This window comes from Macrobrachium rosenbergii, chromosome 2, assembly GCF_040412425.1.
Source record: "Macrobrachium rosenbergii isolate ZJJX-2024 chromosome 2, ASM4041242v1, whole genome shotgun sequence".
NCBI lineage: Eukaryota > Metazoa > Arthropoda > Malacostraca > Decapoda > Palaemonidae > Macrobrachium > Macrobrachium rosenbergii.
In genome coordinates this window covers 71483344-71504005 of record NC_089742.1, presented here as the reverse complement: position 1 = coordinate 71504005, position 20662 = coordinate 71483344, and the positions used below count along the sequence as shown (strand labels likewise).

General features: G+C 37.2%; 1 protein-coding gene across 10 annotated transcripts in view; it reads left to right on the top strand.

Annotated features, from left to right (window-relative positions):
- The window catches only part of LOC136848362 (T-complex protein 11-like protein 1), a 97227-nt gene that overhangs the window by 46160 nt on the left and 30405 nt on the right, over positions 1 to 20662 (top strand). The window contains exon 1 of one of the 10 annotated variants that reach the window (XM_067120711.1): positions 15203 to 15359. The exons of 6 other annotated variants lie outside the window; for them this stretch is intronic. The gene's annotated coding sequence lies outside the window, so the exon portion shown is untranslated. Of the gene's footprint in view, positions 1 to 15202; positions 15360 to 16973; positions 17089 to 17462; positions 17985 to 20662 lie in introns of those variants that run through there. 3 more of the 10 variants (XM_067120704.1, XM_067120670.1, XM_067120693.1) reach the window with 3 other exon arrangements.

Below are 20662 nucleotides of genomic sequence, written 5' to 3'. Positions count from 1 at the left end.
TGTTTTCTTTACTGTGAAGTTTTTTTTTCCGTTGAGTGTGACTCATTTTACTGAATTTTCCTTGTTCTGATGCAACATCACGCTCTTATGACGTCGTTGCCTCGTCTTACATTCTTGATGTTTCATTCATGAAACCTGGCCATCATCATTTAATTATCTGTCAAAATCCTCATCAGTATCCCTAACATTGTTCTTGCTTGTGTTCTGCATCTTTATACGATTCATCTTGAAACACTATAATGTTCATACAATTTACAGTAAAATTATTGACTGATTCATCGGTAAGCATTATTCATCACTGAGGCAATCGTAAAAAGAAGACCGCCTGCCGTGTGTAAAGCTTATTAAGAATCAAGACTGAAGACGCATCTTATAAGCTTCAATTTTATTATGATACATTCGAAATGTTGAATTGTTGAATTTTAACATTTATTCCAGACGTATTCAACTATCAGAAAAGTTTAAGTGGGTTTCGAAACACTGATGCATCGTGTCGAATGCAATTAAATAAATTTTCATATTATTTCACTTTACTTCGACACATTCCCGTACTCTCCTCATTTGCTAGCGTTTGATTTCCATGATCTTAACCAGCGATATTGGATGAATGTTAGATGAATGTTACGTTTTCACTCGTGTCTGTGAGTGAGTTGTTATATGTGGAAGCGGGACATCTCAGGGATGTGCGAACAGAATTTGATGAAACCTGGTAGATGCTTTCTTTATGTGAAGTCGACAAAAAGTCGCCATAGAAATCATCACAGGTCTGAGACGATTTTCACCAGTTTCTAAACGATTTACCTAGTATATGCAATCACCGTTTTGTTAATATCTTTGATGTTTTTGTCTGTTACTTATCTGATCACTGTGATTTACATTTTGTGTCTGGAGTATGGTCTTATGCAGCTCTTTACTTGAGGTGGCCTTATCATCCACCTGATTGTCTCACCCACTTGCATCTACGGAATTAAGCTCTTAACAAGCCCTCTTCCTTTCCAGCTGAGCCTTTGTCTGAAGTTTGATTTGCAGTCTTGTTTATCACATCTGAAGTCTAAGTGAGAAATATTCCTACGGGCGTTTCTGTAATGAAAGAAACGGAAAAGAATTCAAAGTAACCAGTCCAAGCTAATGTTAGTATACCGATTCTGTTTCGAAAGAAAAACACTTCTCGTGATTACTCTGATCACGGCCATTGCTACGTGATTCATCGAACTCTTACTGACATTTCCCAGATATAAAGAAAGCGAGGGCATATATATATATATATATATATATATATATATATATATATATATATATATATATATATATATATATATATATATATATATAGTCTGTGTGCATGTTTGCGCGCACGTAAAAACTACCAAAATAAAATTGTGGATCTGGGTACGCGTGCCTGTAGGGGACATGGTATCCTGTCCTTAATGAATTTGCACCTCTTTTGAACTCACTGTGGGTTCTGCAGTGTAGACAATTGCTCCCGAGTCTAGCACCACGGAGAGAATAAGATATAAAACTCTCACCTCCTCATCATCCCATTAGGATTTTTACTTTCATCTTGGTTCATTTCAACCACATCGTAGATTGATCGTTCTTTACATCATCAGTTATTGCTACAATGTTGCGTTGACTTATTTCTGTCTTTTAAAGATGTGTGTGAGAGAGAGAGAGAGAGAGAGAGAGAGAGAGAGAGAGAGAGAGAGAGAGAGAGAGAGAATTGATCATGATGAAGGTTTATTCCATTGTTGTTTGTTGCTGTCTCTACATTGTACATTCTGTCCCTCATCAGTCAAAATGCAATACGACAAATACAATTATAATTTTCATTATTCAGGAGTACTTAAACTGGTTTGCTTTCTCTTTTTCTCTCTCACTCTTAATTCATGATTATGAAAGTGTGACAATATAACTATCAATGCCCGTGCTCCCTCTTATTGTTACAACCGACAATAAACGTCAGTCTCAATGGATGACAAAGGACTGCAGCGGATTATTTCTCCGGGTGACTAAATAGCCTAATTAAAAGTATGTTAACGAAAGCTGTCCTCCTGTATTACACTGGCTCTCTCTTTGTCTTTCGCCAGCTATCCTTCTGCTCTTTTCCTGGTCGACTTTTTATACTGATATTTTATTTCTTCGGAGAAGTATGAAAATCCCTCCCCAACTCGGTTCCTCCAGCCGCACTCCCCTCTCTCTCTCTCTCTCTCTCTCTCTCTCTCTCTCTCTCTCTCTCTCTCTGCGGTTGAGAGGGAAATCCCTGCAAAGGAAAGTCTTGCCATAATTGCGAGAGTTTCCCAGCGGTCTGCTTCACGCCCGCAAGTTGATTCTTTGTTTGGGACAAGGTCTATAGCATATCATTAAATGGATCTTGGTTTGGCGTACGTTATTGGTGCTTGTGCCTCGTGATTTATATATTCTAACGACTGAAATGCAACATAATATTCACCAAGGCACTGTATCAGCACATTTGAAAAAGTTCTCAGTCCGACATTAATCTCAATTAACGGTCTCTTTTTGTCGGGGCGGGGAGCGGGGGAGTGTCTGCCTAACCGGATCTCAGATCTGTCTATCTCTGTTACGTCATCTGTTGACATTTTCACAGCATCGATTTCTCAGATCGTCTGCTCTTGGTTAGAATGACTGCTTCTAATGTTTTCACTCGGTTTTCTTCTGTTTAATCAAAGCCTCGATTTAAAAAAGGCAAAATGAAAATCGACATCACTTTAGAAGCATCTCCAACGATCTGACATCCGTACCACAAACGAGAGAAGAGTACATGAAATGATCTCGTAATCGCATGACCTTGAGGACGAAGACCTGTTTCTTGACGTAATATAAACGCCGAGAAAAAAAAGTCAATAGGCGATACTGTCAAGGTCCCCAGTAAACCAGACGCGACTAGCTCTCCTCTCCTTGATACCGGGATGTGCGTCTTTGTTGTTGTTAACCTCATCAGGTTTTATTGTTTGGATGAATAGCAAATGTGTATCACCGTTACAGCCTCTTCACGGGCCCACGGTTCCTGATAATATTTGTCGTCATAATACAAACGTTGTTTCTGAATGCTGACTTTTACCTGTAATAAAATGTAGTCCTAGAAAAAAAAAAAAAAAAACTGTCACTGCAACGATTAGCCTTTGACGGATGAATCATTGATAAAATCCCGTGTTTGAGAAACATCCACGAAATTTAATTTTCGTTTGCAACCATTATTTTCCAAGTGATGTTGATTGTGATTTAATGTTTTACTTTATCATCATATTTGCTCTAGAAAGTAACTAGCGAAAATGAAAATGAGAACTTCTTACGCTGCTAGCTAATTAATTCAGGCAGGAAAAAATATATAGAAATTTTAGGAATGATATAACCTGAACTCGGAGAGAAGTCGAAGGAAACGTAAAATCACGTCTTGATAAAACGTCGGAAACTGTTTACGAAACAGTAGAACTAATCTGCAAAGTTCTGGCATTTATTATCACTCCTCTTTAAAAACGCGGCCACACGAGTTGGCGAAAAGGACTACAACCCAAATTAATGGTCATATATTAAGTACAATATAACATATAATGCATGCAGTAAGTCATTCCAGTCTTTCCAATCTAGCCCTCGTACCTTACCATCGTACGTGACGAAGTGCGTCTTTACTCTTACCATGTTCTGTGGCGCTCTATTTATCGTGGTTCTATTTATCGTGAAGTGCCGTAACTTGAAAGGACTAATCCTTTAATAGTATTACTCTCTCTCTCTCTCTCTCTCTCTCTCTCTCTCTCTCTCCTCTCTCTCCATATATATATATATATATATATATATATATATATATATATATATATATATATATATATATATATATATATATATATATATATATATATATATATATATATATATATATATATATATATATATATATATATATATATATATAGAGAGAGAGAGAGAGAGATTTGCTCCTCTTTGGACGAAAACAAAATAAATGAGCAAAAATGGAAAATCTTAAAGAGAAGGCTCGTTTAGAATGCGCTTTTAAATGTTTTCCAACTTGCTCAGAGGAAGGGTCATCAGAACATATACAACCAGGGCTCAAATGAGAAATGACATGGCAGAGTTAATTTCAGAGCTCTAAGCTAACAAGCTCGAGTGCCAAGGGAAACAGGCAATCATCGTCCGTTAACAGATTTAATGTCACTTGAAACGATGCGAGATGGAAATTCTAACGGTTCTCACGCGCAGCCAAGTGGACGGATGATTTCCTCGTGTGATGGAGCGCTTTTATGCTTGGATTTCACGTGCGGTGGTTTACAAACATACATAGCATTACGTAGTTTCACTGCTATGTTTGTCTCCTAAAAGGGAAAGAATTTAGAGATAAATGCAAATGACTCTCTGTGAGTTAGAGGAATTTATTTCTGGTGATAGAAATTCATTTCTCGCTATAATGTGGTTCGGATTCCACAATAAGCTGTAGGTCCAGTTGTTAATTAACCAGTTGGTTCTTAGCCACGTAAAATACTGTAAGCCTAATCCTTCGGGCCAGCCCTAGGAGAGTTGTTAATCAGCTCAGTGGTCTGGTAAAACTAAGGTATACTTAACTTTGTCACGTTTACCCAGTAATCGCTGCAGCACACCTCAAAGGCCTCTGAAATTTCACCACTCACATCTTTCCTTTGTTCTCGCTTCCACAAATCTCCACTCATCCCCGTCCTCCCGTCTGTTGGTTCTCATGCACGTAGATCTAGGCGTTCCAACCCTTCTGGTGGTCACGAGAGCTAAGATAACACTATTGCGTATTGTTCTCCAGGAATGGTAAGAAGGACATGTCCAAGCCATCTACATCTCCCTTCCGTTATTATATGATCTAGAAAGAGAACTTCCATAATTCTTTTATGGTGTAGTTTCTAATTCGATCCTGCCATTTGACTCCTGATAACCTTCGTACAGCTTTATTTTCAAATTGACAAAATCTGTTAGATATAGTTCCATTATCATAACAAGATTTGCGTCTGTATAGTACTACAGATCATACAAGACTTACTAGACTTTTTTTTTTAATTACATATGGTCCATTATTCAAGGTGTTAAAAAGCAGAGAAAGCTAGAAGTATAGGTGAAATCAGAGCTATATAAACTATCCATTCATTATAAGAGCCATTCTTTCCTTTACCTTTGCATATTCCTTTGTGCATCAGCGTCTTCCACTACTTCATCGAAGAACCAAATTTCTATTGCTGTTACAGGTTAGGCTGACCTTATGCCAGCAAGAAGTTCTTGATCGTGCAGTGGTCAGTAAGCAAAAATTCTGAAAGATCGGACTTGGTACACAGAAGGTTCGTGCACCGTATCATTAGGCAGTAACGCCAGTATATTGAAGGTACAACAGTACTGTAGGTAAAAGTGGGCCACTATGTCTTTAAATCTACAGTAGTTTAAAATAAGTTACAGAATTACTGACAAGGGTTTCAGTTGCACAGATGATTAGATGGAAGATTATCATCTAGATAAGATAGAGCATTAAGTAGTTCGTTTACATACATACTCTATCTCCAATATCTGAAGTATCTCTTGTAATTCCCCGAAATGACAAAGGTAGATGAAGGCAGTCTAATAATCTAAATCATCAATAGGAACCCCAAAATACTTCGTGCATAAAATTTCTTTGCGGGTTAGTGACACTTGCTGTTTATCCGCCAACAATAAATTTATGCTTAGACTACAAAAACCAAGATGGATGTTTCTGCAATCAGCACTGCACAGTCAAGGAAATTTTAACAGAGCCTTAATAATTAACCTAAGAGATAAAAGTCGAGAACAGAAATTTGAAAAACATTGAGACGAAGCATTATTAAAGAGAAAACGCACCATCTCCCAAGGATAACAAAAACACAGTTGACTCGCCGTCCGCAACCTGGGATGTTGCCAACCTGATGCTCAGCATTTTTTAGAACCTTGGTGTCGGAGAGAGCAGATTATCTATCGTAGAAAATGTCTGTATAATTTTGAGCACAGAAGTGCCATAAAACTCCTCAGCGTTACTTGCAGCTTCTGATCACCCTTGTGTGAGAGCCAAAGCCCTGCCTGCTTTTATTCATGATGTGCTAAGATTATGGGTTTTTCCTTGGGGCGACAATCGGAGCAGACTTCCGTAAACAATGTTGGCGGGTTCCTGGCATACTATTTCATGGCTTAACTTACCAGTACATTCGATACCTCGGCGGAATTGTAACGCCAAGTATAAAGCTTCGTTCAAACAAGATTTTGCCTCTTGCTGTCTCCGTTCGTAAATGAAATATTTTCATGCTTTGCTGCCCATGCATATCGAGCAATAGCCTCTTCTTCTGTCCTTCGAAATTACCATGGTAACGAAAACTCTATATCCTTTAGTTTGTTTATCTCTTTAATCTATTATTTTGCTTTATACTATCGTATAACAACACCCTCTCTTTTAGGCATCAGGTGTTTATCTAAATTAGAGGGGTAATCCAATTTTATAAGGTTTGGCTACTTATATGTTCAAGTTCTTATATCAATTGCCAAATTCTGGAATACGGTCCTTGTTGTTAGTAAATAGGAACGGCTAGTTGAAGACGTCTGTTCTTCTTTTTCTATGTCGAAAGCCACCAGATTCCAGAGTGAAACTCAGTGTCTTACGGAAGAGTAAGTCCATACGCTTACTTGCAAGCTGTAGAAGGTTTTTCCCTTGTTCTGCTGTCTAACTTGTAGGCTATGAAGCCTAGCGTAATAATCATTGTACACTATGAAGAGTCACACGACAGTCATACATGTCTGCTATGGGAGACATCCCAAAGTGTTACCTGCAGGCTGTGAACACTTGCAGCTTAGTTTTGTTTCAAAGCGATGAAGAGTTGCGCCACAGTTTTGCCTGTGGGCTATGAAGACTCATTCTTCAGTATTACTTGCAGGCTAACGAAGGCTAGCTCCATAGTCATACTTGTAGGCTATGAGGACTCCTGTGTTTTTACCTGTAGGCTCCAGAAGAGTTTATTCAATTTCAGTTTTATTATTAGAAGTCTTGCGCCACAATCATTACCAGTAGGCTTTGAAGAACTTGATCAATATTCTTAACTATAGTATTATAGTATACAGAAGATTTTTATTGAGGACTTGCTCCCTAATCTTGCCAGCTGATATTATTTTTTCCTGGGGGTTATTATATAAGCATGCAAAATTAGTCTGCATGAAAACTGTAATAAAGACCAACCATCGTTAGGGTAATTCATACACACACACACACACACACACATATATATATATATATATATATATATATATATATATATATATATATATATGTGTGTGTGTATATATCTGTGTGTGTGTTTATAACTTATAACTAACGTCTTATTTAGCCATGAATACTTGATTTCAACCGACGTCGGATTGCCTCACTTACTAAATATGAAATATACTGAAAAGATTAATTATTTCATTCATTTTTATATTCATTCTATTTCAAATTTGTGTGTAAACTTTGGCAGCAGTGCTAAGGACACTCTACTCTGAGAATAGCCAACTTTTATACGCTTTCTGACAACCAGTTACTTCTCTAGGGTTCTCTTTCTGGGTCGATCTGTTAGGAACAGAATATATAAATCTCCTCAATAATATATATATATATATATATATATATATATATATATATATATATATATATATATATATATATATACAAATATATTTATATATATATATATGCACGTATATATTTGTACAAATATATTTATGTATATATATATACATAAATATATTTTATATATATATATATATATATATATATATATATATATATATATATATATATATATATATATATATATATATATATATACATATATATATATATATATAGTGAAGAGATTCATAAATTCTGTTCCTAACAGATCGACCCAGAAAGTAACTAGAGAAGTAACTGGTTGTCAGAAAGCGTATAAAAGTTGGCTGTTCTCAGAGTAGAGTGTCCTTAGCACTGCTGCCAAAGTTTACACACAAATTTGAAATAGAATGAATATAAAAATGAATTAAATAATTAATCTTTTCAGTATATTTCATATTTAGTAAGTTAGGCAATCCGACGTCGGTTGAAATCAAGTATTCATGGCTAAATAAGACGTTAGTTATAAGTTATAAACAGGTTCGAAAAATTCGAGTCAGAATTCTGTATGATACTGAGAGCAATGTCCTCACTTGGTTGCCTACACTAACGCAACTCAAGTATCTTGGCTTCTTTCTTAAATACACCCAAAATAAAGTATAGTCTCTCCCTCTCTCTCCCCTGCATCGAATGCTTTATTAATACGACATTACTCATGGAAATTCCTCACTGACGCTTAGCTCACTCCATAGGGCGGTCCTTGAACTTTATTAACTACCGAAATACCTCTCTATGTTCTCTCTTATTTTATGCTATGCTCTTTACCTGTTTTATTTCTTTTTCTTGATGTATATACATACTTACATCATCCTGCTAATTTTAATTTTCACGCTTTTCTTATAACTGTTTTGTTGAAAAGGCTATTGCATGTCCCTTAATTATGATGTTCATGCATGCATGCATGCATACATACATACATACACACATACATTCATTGCCACTAAACAGAAAAAACTCTGAGAAATCATCCACTGCAAAAAGATGGCTTCATCTGAACCGACCCAGTGTCTGCTTGCAATAACATCGAGATTGGCCATTGCATGCAAGATGACTTAGTAACGAAATAATGGTTGAGTGAGTCACGTCATTCTTTGGAGAGATTCGACATCTCATTCCATCCTCTCCTTTTGATGTCATGCAATGGAAGGGAAATGAAATGCCAATCTCATTCCGGATCATTTCTCGAAACCTTTCATGAAGCGAGTTGCTTTTGCAGTCGCTTCAAAAACAGCGCCTTAGTGTAAGAGGTAAATATTTATGGTGCAAATTTATCTCGAGAACTAAAATTGTTGTTATGAAAAGTCTTGTAAATTTTGCAAAGTAGAAACGGTATTTTTCATTTCTGCAGCAACGATTATTATACAACTGACATGTAAATTGCGTAGAGCAAATACAAAGACAATCGACGCAAAAATGTATCTAAATATTAACATGAGGTTCACACTTCAGTTGGACCAGATTCAGTGGTAGTATAAGGATGGGATTTTATGAAAAGAGTCCAGAAGGTAGATGAAAGAATGGGAAAAGCAAAAGGGAATGATTTAGAGTTGAAAGTTGATAAAAAAAAACTTTCATTAATCCCTCTTGCCAATTTTGGCATGTAGAAAACCTTCATCTTCTAGGAACCCAGTATCAACAAATGTGCTCATCTTAGTATATATGCATTTAGATCTGAAATAGACGTCACGTTCAGGGGGGCATCCTTCAAGCGAAATAGAACCTAGACACTAGCAATTCAATCATGGGTAAAATGTTTTTGTTACTACTGCTGTTATTCAGGATGAAGTGCACATATTATCCCGAAAAACTGATGGCTATCAAAATGTTAGATAATGTATGACATAATTTCTTGCAAACGTGCGTTTGCATCCATGAGTATATGTTGACGTGAAATTGTTTTCCTGGAACAGGTAAAATATTACAGTGCTGATGCTTAGCTAGTTCCTTAAAGTACAGAACATATACGTTAAATGGAGAGAGAGAGAGAGAGAGAGAGAGAGAGAGAGAGAGAGAGAGAGAGAGTGGCATGTTTTCATGTTTTATTTCCTCCATGATATCTTGAACTCATTTTTCATAAGCCAAGCCATGAACGGGATAGGTTGCCAGGCGCCGTGCTCCTTTTTAGCTTTATATCTGTCCGATCTCGAATTCTGTTTGTGCATTGTTCAGTTCCAATCATATTGGTCCATTCATTTGAACCCAAGAAATTACTATGAGAACAGCCGAAAATAGAAATAAAAAAACAGATAAAGTCTGAGCAGGAAAACAAACCCACCAACACACATATATGTGTGTGTGTAAAATAAATAGCGGAAAGCTAAAAAGTTGTTAAAAATTGCCATGATTGTCCCAGGTGTAACCCAAGTAAATATATAAGATCCACTTACTCCTCTAGAGTGAGAGCCGACACCCGCCGTCGGGTGAGCCACAGAACAGGCTGCCAACTGTCGAGGCCCGAATATTCTGATATATAAGATTCCTTTCCAAGAAATGGGAAGTAAGTAATAACTATGAAGATTTCAAAATTATAGGTATAGCCAGCAAACAGCAGTAACTGGTTGTTCTCGAGTCTCTTCAAATTAAACAACTGATCCCTTCACGCAACTGGCAAGCCCTTTGTACCCTTGTTTCTTACCTTTCATCCCCCACCCAACCCCCATTTTTTGGTTACATCTGGACTTTTTCTTATTTTATTCCCAGTATCTTTTTATACTCTGTTCACGACAGGTTAGGGACTTTTAGCTTTTTAATGTCTTTTATTGGCTATAAGTGTTTTCAAGTGCTTAATAGGTATATTTTTTAACGCCGTGTGGTTGTATTTTGGTGTGCTTCATGTTTTTGCTATTATGGGAATTTTAATAACTTTATAGCTTTCCTCTTTTATTGTAAAACTAACAGTTAATGGTGTTTATTATATATATAATAAACACGTATTCTTGTAAAGCAAAATTATTATTATTATTAAAAAATCGCTATTTCCTTCATTGTATCTTTCATTTTCCCTGTATCAATCTCTTCGCGTGATTCTTTTGTCATAACTCATTTCCTATCATATTCCTTCGGTCGTCTTTCTTTGAAGTTCTCCCAGGTCTAGTTCCACAGATTTAATGAAAAAATTGGGATTTTCCTGATGACTGCACTGCTGCAGTGGGCGTCGTTTGATTCGTCTTTTAATAATTTATAATCCTATGTCGTTTATTGTATCATTGTTCGAATACCTATGTGCATCTGAAGATATTTGATACCTCGTACTTATCAGCCGCTTTTCCTAGCGGTTATCTATTTATGTGTATGTATCATACGACAGCTGAGACGTCATCATGAAGCAGTTGGTTTATTTTTGAGGTTCTCGGAAAATCGTTGCTTTATTCGAGAGGATCTCGAATCGTCGCCGGTTTATTTTACAGGGCACTGGGTCGTTGCCGGTTCTAATTTGGACGTTCCTATGTCGATGTCTATTAATTCTAGAGGTTTCGAGTCATCTTTAATTAATAAAGGATCTGGTTCGAGAAGTCGGTTTATTTCAGGCTCGTAAATGTACTAGAGGTTCGCGAATCGCTGTCGGTTTATTTTATAAGTTTCCGGATCGATAACGGTTGACTTTAGAAGTTCCCAGGCCGCTAGTTATCGGTTTGCTTCTGGGAGTTCTTTTTAAAATCCTTGTAAGCAGAAACTCTCGGCATAAGTTGATCTGAAAAGAACTTTGAAGTCATAACGAATTTATTAACGACTCGTGCTGTTACAGCCCTGTCTCCTTGTCGGCTCGGTGCGTGCGTGTGTACAAGTATGTGTGGGCGCATGGGAGTGTGGGTAGGAGAGTGCAGCTTGCGTTTGGTGTGGGTCCCGAATAGATTTGAATTTTGAATTTTTTAAATTTTGCCTCGCTTGAGGTTAGTTTATTGTACAACCCCATCCCGTGAGAGACATCAGTAAAATACACATATACAGAAAGCACAAAAGGGTTGTCACATAGTGGGTTTGTTTGCGAGAAAACTGCTGAGCAGTAACGGAATTTCATCTGATTTGATCAAAGCCTTTGGATGGGTCAGTTATGACCTTTCACCTGCTGCTTAAATAGGGTATCAAGCCTCTCATTAAAAATGTTTTCATCTCTTTTGGTATACAGTTTTGGTACACGGAGTATGTAAATGGAAATTCAATCATTTTCAGAAAATTGACAGCTCATTCAGGAAATTCGGCACTGTAATTTCAGTATGACTTCATACAACTTGGTGTTCTTTATGCTTGCCCTTACAATTTTTTTACTGCCCTTGATCGCAAGATTCTATCAGTCACGGACGCTGTAATTGGGAACTTATTTGAAAGCTGCATATCATCATTTTATCTCGTATAACAGCTCTGTTCAGTGGATATTGGCTATAAATAATAATAATAATAATATCTGAAAAAATTGCTAAAATCGTATACACTGATGATTCACTCGTTTGTACGAGACAGGGCTAAATGAAAATTCAACTTAGAATTGTCGTAACCTTCCACAATTAAAGGAAACAGTGTACGTGCTTTAGGTTTTACACAATAGTGGAGATCGAAGCAAAATATAAGGACACCAGTCAAAACGAGATTTTCCTGATTAAAAAGTAGGTTAACGAATCACATTTTTAAACTTCAGATCATCGCTTCAAGTAATGTGCTGGCCGTGCTCTGTACGAAAGTCGTTTGAAGAAGAAAGCTTGCAGGCAATTTATAAAAGCTGTAAGCATTTCAGAAGGTTTGCATGAGGAAGTAGAAACGCCAAAAAGCAGGGAGAGAGAGAGTACAGACAATACGAATTATATTTATAAATCCGAAACACTTGGACAATAATAGTAAATAAGATTCTACTGTTACTTTTTCATGCAATACTCGACATTTTAACCTAAATTCCGTGGACAAGTAACATTCTAGTCAATGTTTCCAAAAGGTTTTTTGTTGACTCTTATTTCCCATTTCCAAGGGATTTTTTGTTGACTGTTTCCAATTTCACTTTTGAAATTAGGTTTTGTTCTAATCTCTCCGAAACTTTCGGATATTTTTTACTGAAGCAGTTTCGTTCAAATACCTGGTTGAAGTCTACGCAACGTATTTGTGAAGGCAACTTAATGCATGCAAATTTAACTTCTCTCTCTTGTTCTCTCTCTCTAGATGTGTGTGTGAGGAAAGAGGAGGCATCGGCGCGCTTCCCTGAAAATTTCTTGACTTTTGCAGTGAATTTTGTTGCCAACTGTTGTGGGTTGCAGCTGATGTTCTTTTGTGTGTGTGTGTGTGTGTGAGAGAGAGAGAGAGAGAGAGAATGTCAAACTTAAGTGATCAGTACTTTGTCAAAACTTATACCATCATAAATTATTGCTATTTAAAAAAAACCGTAGGACCTCGACGAGGTAATCCTCGTCCTACTGGCCCTATAAGATTTATCTCTCTCTCCTGTCATCGAATATCCCCCCCCCCAAAAAAAAAAACTCCAGCAGCGGATGGCTGCACTTGAGCATGTCGGCATCGACTTAAACTTTCATCCACTCCCCAGTGTTTTTCTCTGACTGTTAGCGGTTGAGACGTAAAAAAAAACAGCGATTTTTCGTGAAAATGTCGCTCATTAAGAGGTAATTTCACCGTCTTTTTTTTTTTTCTTTCCCGATATGTGTACGCCCTCAACTATCTACGAATAGACGGTGTGTGGTGTGTTTGGAAAGACAATTCTTTGTGTGTATTTTAAAAGAACCATAGAAGCTGGATTTGCACTTATTCATTTTTTCAATCTCCTGAATGTCTTTCACGTGTTCTCATTCTCTTCTTCTTCTTTTTAACATTCTCTGTAGTCTGTCAAATCATGCCACCGAAAATAGAAAACGCTCCTTCTTTTGAAATTATGTGACACATTGTGGTCGTGTATTTTCTATCTGATAAATAAGATGGCAAATAAGAGCATTTATTGTCGTTATGCTATTTACTGGTAGATAAAGGTTGGTTCCACGTGATGCTTTTGTTTCGTAAATTCAGAGCTTTTACAGCTGTTCGCAAAGATCAGAAGAGAGATTTATCTTCAATGTATTTAATGCATTCTGTGTGCATGTAAAACATACGCAGCAATCTTACACATACTCAGCAAGAGAGAGAGAGAGAGAGAGAGAGAGAGAGAGAGAGAGAGAGAGAGAGAGAGAGAGATTTATAACGAAAAGCAAGATTTCGGAAATTATCAATTATAACTCCTCAATATTAAATATAAGTAATGGGCCAATTTTGTACTGGGTATTACCGTCTTATCTCGGAATGAAAACGATCTGCCATAAAATATTTTATGTTGTGGGAACATTATCCGCACATGAAATATAACAAAAATACACTTTTTATTATACTTTACACACACAGTTATATATAGTGTGTATATAAAAACTAAAAATGAAAACGAAATATCTGTTCAAGTGAGGGATGCGTTCCTCAGCAAATGATTACCAATGTATGAATGAATTCAGGGAAAATGGTAGCTGAGGCGATGCTCTTCATTGCTGATGATAAGCTGCAACACAGCGCTGGACTTGGCCAAAGAATAAGAATTACGAAATGAAGAATTCGAGAACAGACTTCACGTATCCGTCATGAAGCCTAGAAGATAGAGGTTGCCGTTTGGCTTCAATTGTGCAGGTCTTCTGCTAGCACGGGCCATTGCTCTACAACTTCCCGTAATTGTGATAAATTATTAAAGGGATATTGAGCCTGGTGTGGACTTATGGACTCTAAGTTCCCACGGCAACTTTAAAGATAATATTCATGCAAGGACCCCTGTATCATATACAAAGCTACTCAACTAAAATTTCTTGAATCGCCGTTATAGATGTCGTACTAGCCATAATTTAAGGATGACGTAAATCCGTCGAAGAGTATGGAAGAGTTATTGCTTGTGGATGGATGAATTGCCGTTTCACTAAAATGTTCCGTGTTGCACTACTGTAGCCTATCTGGAATATAAGCAAAACTGAACGGTATCACGGTGTTTCTTTCAGTTCATTCGTTCTCTTGCCTCTTGTGATTAAGGGGTGTGTGTGTGTGAGAGAGAGAGAGAGAGAGAGAGAAAAAGAGAGAGAGACATTCTCGTAGTTATACAACAATCTAAATGTTCCCGTTTATACCTAGTAACGGTTGTGACCGGACTTTCGCATCGGCATTTCCTCTTGGACTTTTTACGTGAGTGGCAGGCTGCGTTCACGAGCTTTGAGGTAAGCATAAGAGGGCAGTGACAATGGGCTGTTACCCAACAGTATACAAATGCAAAAAACAGTTGACAATCTAAGAATAACAATAAGGCCACCGGATGAACTGCAAAAACGAAATAAGCAGCCTGCAAACAGAGATGCTTCTCATTCAAGTCAGGGTGTTTGCTACAGCGTGGCGGTTGCTGCTATCTGTATCGCTATTTATAGCCACGTCTTGCATCTCGTCCTATTAGTCTCTTTCGGCGTGTAAATCCTCCGCCAAATGACTCTTATGACTTTCCTTGCGTGGCGGAGCACTCTCATGAACCGTATCCGTTGCCTCCCCACTATTCGCCCTCCAACCCACCTCCTCTCCGTCGGGTCCATCCAAAGCTTCCCTCCCCACAGACAGCATGGCCACCATCCCAACCCACTTACACGACGCGATCGGCAGTGGGCAAGTTTCTCTCTCTTTCTCTTTCTCACGCACAAACAGCTTTCAGGTACTTGAAATTAATGATTTTCTGTTTAAATTCTGGTTTTATTGAATACTTTACAAAAATATGTTGTTTACCCTCAAGCATGTAATGATAAGCTTAAAAAATCTGTAGTGATTTGCTTCCAAATACATTTAATTCTGGGCCTAATGTGGGATAAAATATTGCAAGCTAAACCAGGATGATAAATAAGTCATGTGATCGACAGCAAGCAGAAGCAGTTTTAGAAAACACTAATTCATAACCATGCTACGTTTGCAACAGCTCAAAGCATCACTGAACCTATCGTCTCACTAGCGAGAACCACAAAACTCATTTCGGTTTTGCCCCACCGAAACATTTTTCTAGCACCTAGATGCCAGGCCTCACTGCAAACACGAAGTGTAGAAAAAAAAAAGTTTTAATTGATATGATGCCACTTATGGTTCTATGGTCAGAAAAATAGCTGAAATTAACGGGAACCTTCAAGTTGAATGTCTTTCTCTGTCTCTTGTCATTAAAGCCAACTCTGAAATTATTTTGGTTTCAGTGCTTTTCTCTAGCTGTGTAAGTTCCTGATAACTCTTAATCTTCCTCTCGATATGAGCAGTCGTAGCCCAAGTGAGACCCTCACCTAAACAGATATGTTGAGAAATGTTCATTCTCCCAAAATTTTGATGCAGTTGCCACTTTAGTGAAAGAAGGAATTATCATTTGAATGAAATTTGAAAGAGGGAAATTATAAAGACCTGCTCGAGCAAGACCTTGTGCTGCCATAAGCTAAATCTAACAACGCCGTTATGAAAGGAATAGAATTCGAAATGATTTTCCTTGTTTTCGACTGATGATGTCCATTGTGAACTACTACTTCATTATAAAAACATTCAGAAATAAACAAGCAATAACCAAGAGGATTCAGCACTTGCCAGGCTCTCTCTCTCTCGCTCTCTCCAGTAGGCTATGTCTTACAAACATGTGGTGCATTGGCTGTGTTGACATCCAGCAACTATATTATGCTCATGGTAGTTGACTAATATAATTATCAAGCTCTGTGTTCACGAAGCTGGTATGTGCAACAATGGTACAGAGCGTTCCAGTTCATCTCTATTCTTTTTTTCGTGTCAGTTTTGTAGTTTTAGTATATCAAGATTGAAAAAAGATTATATGAGGTTAAAACATTTGTTCGTTCAAGCTAGTTCTTGCCTTGCTTTTCAAGATGCAACAAAGAAAGAAGAACAAGTACGTATGATTAATCCTAAAACTAAATGGATTTATCATACCGAGTGAAGATGTCAATAAGTATCAGCACTTAATGTCACTGGTAATATAACCTTGCAAAGTCCTTTATTTGTTCATTGTTTTTCTTATTTTGCAGACCATATTGGAAGAGGGAAGTAAGGAGATCCGTACAAAATCGTTGTCAGTTATTCCTTCTCATTTCTTACTAAACGATTCAGAAAGTTTGTATATTTTTTTCGGGTGAATGCTGCATATTACCGAAACATGGACGCGGGATGTGATAATGACCTGTGCCCAAAATACGACGCAGCGTGGCTTGCGCTGGGGCTTGAGGTTATTCGCTGGAAGGTCAGTGCAGGCGGACAAAGAGGAGTACGGGGTGTGATGGGAAGTGGGTAGGGCTAGGAGTAGAAAGGCAGGCGTTGCATCGTCTCTGGAATCTTCTAGTACGTTCTCGAAAATTTCTACGTCGACTGATCCCGACTTAGGCCAACTCTTCAATTTTTCATTATTTCGGGTATGTGCTAGCGAAATTTTACTAAGTTTGCTTTCGAGAAGAGAAGTCCTATTTATATTTACTGTTATTGATAGATTTTGACCTTGGATTGTTATAAAATGAAATAATTCGTAAAATAACTTTAATAATGGGGTGGTGAAATTCTCCTAACTTGTAACCTAAGCGTATATTTTTCATTGAGTATTTTATTGTGAAACCAAGTAAATAAATGACGCAATTCGAATGCATATGAGTACGGTCCAAACCGCGAATCTCACATCAGGATTATGTTTGACGTTAATTTTGGCTTACTTCAGGTGAAAATGCAAAAGCGACACGATCACTTCAACCGTTCTTTCACAGTAGGAGGTGGATAACCTACATCGCAAATGATATTTCTGCACCTAAGATTTAGCCCGTCGGCAAGCCCCCAGGGGAGTATGAGAGATGGATGGTAAATGACAAAAAATTAACCGTTCATTTAGCAAAGAACCATCTCGGAAACAAATAAACTTAGAGTGATAAGACCCCTAAGTCCATAGATAAAATAATAGTAAGATCATTATCTTAAATTACGTAAGTTAAATGTTGCGTCGTTTGTTGAGGGAATACGTGGCACATACGCTTTAAAGCCCAAACTGTGGAGATCGGCAGGTGTAACAGCGGCAACAATGCTTCCAGCTGACAGATGACCAATGAGAAATCGCTTGGGTTCTTCTTTAAGCCAATCAGCGTTAGTCGTAGCTGTGACGTCACACCTGTAAACACGGAACAGCTGATGAAGTCCACGCTGCTTCAACTGCCTCAGATAAACAAAGCCTCTCAGAGCGTACCCTTGTGTTAGGAATCGCGGAGGGAATTATCGCAGTTTTCGTATTTTGATTGGAATATAAGTCGCAGATCACTCTCTTTATACGGTAAGGAAGTGAATGTGCTTTCTATGGTACTTGTAATTTGTATAATACTGGCATAATAGTTGAGGGTGCGTTCAAATATTCTTATTGATCGTGCAGCTCAATTGAGAACCCTACGCGTAAGAGTTGGGCTATGTACGTAATGAAGGTTGCGTCGTCGTAAAAAATGGTTTCCCGCATGGTATCTTTACCCATTTTGTACGTCCTGTAATTAGCCTATTTTTGGGACTGTGTTATATTATGTTTTACTGAAAACTTCGATTTTTGTGAGTTGAGGCTAGCCCATACACAACCGAAGACCACAAAGCAAGCGAAGCTATATTTTACCCCTCGCAAGGTGGATAGTCTGATGTTTATTACTAATATTAGTTGTTTTTGGAGAGGTTTTGTAGTTATATAGTTATTTTTGGGTAGTAGCAGGATCCTTAATTTCTCCCTAACACGTGTGCCTCTTATTTTCCCAACTTGTGATGTAGACTTTCTCGAGGCAGTTAGCTCGATTGTTTGTGAATACCACTTATTTTTTGTGCTTCCCGTTCTCCTATATTTAACTAGTATGGGAACCACAGTTGGGAATTGTTTTATGGTTTGAGAAAACCCAAGATAACTATTGCAGCTATGCGAGTGGTAATATATGCAAAAACACGAGTAGCTTTGGAAAATGTGCAATTTTGTGTAACCAGTAGCATTCCTAAGGAGAAAATGAAAATATGACATTGATATTCCAAGGAATACTGTATATCATAACCCCAACTTAAGACCTAGGTACTACCTTCTTTTGTTATTTTGCACCCCCTTAAGCTACGCAACAAAAGTGATGTAGTCTAACACACCCTTTTCTACCCTTCTGTAACATAGGCATCCTGTCCTAGTCCTACCTGAGTGTGGCCATAATGACTACCTAAATATTTTAATGTTGGTCAAGTGGTATTTTAAAAGCTCAAATGATTAAGCACGAATCTTTGTTACTAACACGGGAAAAACAGGTCTACTCATAAATATTATTTGGATTCATACCCTGTGTATTGGAAATTGTAGCCTATTTGTAAACTTCTTTAAAGATTTTAACTGTGTGCGTAAACTGGAGAATAAGAAGTTGACCTATTATATAAGCCAAGGGATCTTAATTTCTACAAAGGAAACAGTAAGTAAAAAATTGCTCAAGAATAAATGGTTATTTTAAAAGGTATTATTTCACTTATGGACATTAAAACTGTTTTTCTGTTGTATTTGATGTATTTGAATGATTTTGAGGTTTATTTATAAACTTTGATATCTGTATACACGACTTGTCAGAATACTGACTCTCCATAGCTAATACGGCAAAACTGTAATCAGTAAAACAGTTTTGTATTCATGGAGAATAAATGAATTTTATTAATTTTTTTACAATATTTGCCTGGGAAGGATGTGAATCATAATACAACAGAAAAGCCTATATTTTATGTTTTAATTAATCCATAATGAATAATAAAAATTTTGTGAATCCTTTTTAAAATAACTGGCAAATTTCTCACAGATTTTATTATTAACTTGCCCCTCACCTCACTTTTAGTGAGGAAGTTATCTGTTATCATTAGATGACCATTGGTGTCATTGGCAAAAAATGAATCTGCCATACTGTATTTCACAAGCCATCTGTGTGAAATTTTAAATCAAGACATTATTTTATTGAAAAAATCCAGTCACCTAACTCAGTCTAGATCAGTTTTGTAAGTTTATTAGCTGAGTCAGTTCATTCCTTAATGTATGATGGTATTGACTAAGTAAACTTAGGGTTAGTGCGTCTGTTTGTACAGGGATACGAACCTGCACTTTTCTTAGATTGAGTTATCTAGGGAATCATGAATATTGGCCATGTACTGACTAAAAGACAAATGTATATCACAGGTAGGCTTGGGGAGTCTGCCTTGGCCATTGTCACCGTACTTCTGCTATTGTGTTTCCAGCAGTTGTTGTGGTTAGAAGTGTGATTCTTTTGTGCATTTTTTGTGCCTTTTTTTCCATTGTGAGTAATGTTGAGCCATAACTCAGTTATGTCTGTTTTTAACCATTGGTATTGACCTGAGTCAATATACCAGAACAGGAGAAAAATAGGGAACTACAGTATAGACTTTGTGATTAAAAATATTTCACTTAAAACGCATCCAACCTGAATCTCACCTTGGGCACTATATCCTTATTAATAGGTCCTAACATACCTCATCTCGCTTCCTTTAGGACTACATGTCTTGTTTTAGGGTGCCATGTTTTGTCCTTTGTTAAGGGGTTTTCTATATGGTCACATCATTTAGTTAGTAGTTTTTACATTTGAGGATGTTATAAAGGAACGACTTGTTTTTGGTGTAGTTCTAGTGTGATATTGTACACTTTCAGAATTGTAGCTGAAGCATGATCTCTTGAGAGTACCTTGTTTTGGAAAGGAAATTCCTTTGGCAATGTTTTGCGTTCAGATGGTGTTAATGTTTAATTGCTCTCCCTATATAGTAGTAGAAGTTCTATACCCTTTTCATGCTTTATGCAAAGGTTTAGATGGCAGAGTTAGTGCTGATCGTAGATTAACTAGTGTAAACTGCAAGAGTGACCTGTAACTTTTGATACGCCTTACCATTATTTCAGAGGGTAAGCATAGTGTACAATGTTCATCAAAATACATTTGAAGTGTTTCCAGGTGCATGGAT